At 38.3% G+C, this 2,483-nt stretch overlaps 1 long non-coding RNA gene across 2 annotated transcripts in view; it reads right to left on the bottom strand.

The window, feature by feature from the left end:
- Window positions 1-2,477, bottom strand: part of LOC103365661 (uncharacterized) — a 4,346-nt gene extending 1,869 nt beyond the window's left edge. Inside the window, exons 1-3 of one of the 2 annotated variants that reach the window (XR_520627.1) lie at window positions 2,379-2,477; window positions 2,160-2,276; window positions 1,856-1,955 (exon numbers count right to left, since the gene is read on the bottom strand). This is a non-coding gene — a long non-coding RNA (uncharacterized LOC103365661). Of the gene's footprint in view, window positions 1-1,855; window positions 1,956-2,159; window positions 2,277-2,378 lie in introns of those variants that run through there. The other variant, XR_520628.1, reaches the window with a different exon arrangement.
- Window positions 2,478-2,483: the final 6 nt, after the last annotated feature.

Below are 2,483 nucleotides of genomic sequence, written 5' to 3' on the forward strand. Positions count from 1 at the left end.
CACTCTAGCATCACAGTGAGTTTCCAGACCTGCAAATTTGAAGCATAAGTTTAAAACAGACAGTAAACGATTGTGATCCTTCAAAGTAAATACAAAATTTATTGCACTTATATAGTGCTTATCTACCTTAGTGGCACACAAAGCACTTTACAATGTTTTCTCATTCACCCATTCAAACACACATTCATACACCAATGACAACAGAGCTGAAGAACGCAATATTTCTTCCACCTGTAGGAAACCATTTGCGTTTTAGATAGCAAGCTTGAGTAAAACATTCAGATTTGTGTTCACATCACCCAGTGTTTTCAAGTCTATATGTGTTGAACTCTGCCTAAGTTGTAGTGTACCAAGGAGCAGAACAACAGACACATTTCAAAGCAACACACAAAGAATCCAGAGATCCTTTGTCAAAGCTTTAAATTTAGTACAACATTTCAGAAGACAGCTAATCCAAAACTGACATGTAAAATGGACAATGTGCATATCAGATGCTTACTACAAAATGACCACTCACGGCCCTCTTGGAGACAACAGGACGTCTCCTGCCTCTCCAAGAATACAACAGTCGTCATAAAGTGTCAATTGTGAGGATAACCACACCTCTGGAGAAGAAGGGATTGCACTCTTCACAGTGACCTCCTGACCTTTCTCTTCCTCCTAACACTTCATATACAGGAATGTATTGAAGTCAGTGCTTTAAATCTGAGGATTGAGGAAATTCAGCATCACTGGAGTGATGATCCCAACATCTGGACTCAATCTGTAATCCAGGTCATCAGGACCAGTATTGAAGAATGCTGAAGTGAAGTGTTTGTGAAGAAGCACATGAGACACAAACACTCCCACTCGCTCTCTGTCACAGGTCATAACCATGAAGACACAGAGAGACTTTTATCCTAAGCATATATACCTCTTAAGTCTTATTTTTCTTACTATTGAATGTATATGCTTGTATCCTTAGTTATATTATAAGATTATCTTATGGATCCTGAAATTCCACAGTTCACATGTTTACATTTTCTTATAATCTCAGAGCCGTATGAGATAAATATATCACGTCTGATATCATTTTAATCATTTGTTTAGTGGGATTTTAGATCTGTGATCATCATATATGACTAAAATTGAAATTATAAGTTTAAGAAATCATGAAAAGTAAGTTCTAAAGGTATCTGGCCTCTGACCTCTCCAGCCCTCGGGATGAATACATCCATCATTGGTTGGATGCTTATTTGAATTTGGCTCCAACGCTTTCTGTAGAAAAGAAAGTCACTGGAATGCATTGTGGGTTTTCTGTACGATTGTATTGGGTGTTGTCGACTTGTGATAGGTTCCTTTTTCTATTTTACTGGGTTTAAACAGGACTTGTTCTATTGTTTCATCAGTGTTACTACTTCCTCTGAAAGAATATCAAATAGAAATGTAAAATTGCTGTCGCTCAAGAACCCTTAAGATCTCAAGATAACAATTATGTTTTTACGCAAATATGTAACAAACGATCAACACAGCACAATAACTTTAAGGACGTGCTGCAGCCATAAAAACGTGAGCTTTGACTATTTCACTCAGAGCAAAACAGCATTAAGTAGCTGCAAGGAAGTGTTGGAACAATACTATATAGAGTGTTATATCGGACTCTGATTTTCTGCCTCAATTTTCCACATTTCTTATAAAACAATTGCAGAGTTACAGTGTGGCTCATGTAGATAATGTTTCCATCTGACATTTACAACTATGCTAAAGACTAAAAACACAGACATGGAACAGATACTTTCTGACCATAACAACAGTTTGCTTTATGATCAGTGAGCTTTGGACTATACTAACAATGTAAACTAAACAAACGTTTGGTTTGGTGCTTTGCTTTTTCTTCTGAGAACTGATGACCGCAACGCCAACAGCTAAGAAAATCAGCAGTGGTGCAAGCATTCTGCTTATTATCGGCAGATTATCTGTAACAAGGACAAAAGAAAGAAACACAGATCTTCAGCTGAGTGGACAATGCATGTGTCTCTATAAAGACGACAGAGAAAGACAGAGAAGATGGCACCAATGAAACCACCGCAGTAGAGTTTCCACTCTGCCAGGAGTCACAGTTTGATTGGAGGATGTGATATTAGTGGAGGATTTAATTGACACTATGCCAGTCTCCTTACCCACTGTGGACGGGGTGGGGGCTGTTGTTGGTGAAATACACACAGTGTCACTGGATTCAACCTCCATCTTTGACGTTTGTGTTCCACTGGATGACGTGCAGTGATTGAATATGAAGCCTATGAAGAAACAAACAGATAATTTATGAACAGATGTACAGAGTGATCATAGTCATCAGTATCATCATTATCAAGTATCTTTTTCTTCATATTCTTGCTCACCACAAACACTACTGACGTGATTCCTGACAGAGCAGACCAGATATCCTGAGATGTTTGCATTCAGAGCGATGCTGTTAGACTCAGTATTTCCAGAGAGGAGTTCGT

The sequence above is a fragment of the Stegastes partitus genome, unplaced genomic scaffold (genome assembly GCF_000690725.1).
Source record: "Stegastes partitus isolate 25-593 unplaced genomic scaffold, Stegastes_partitus-1.0.2 Scaffold860, whole genome shotgun sequence".
NCBI classification, from domain to species: domain Eukaryota; kingdom Metazoa; phylum Chordata; class Actinopteri; family Pomacentridae; genus Stegastes; species Stegastes partitus.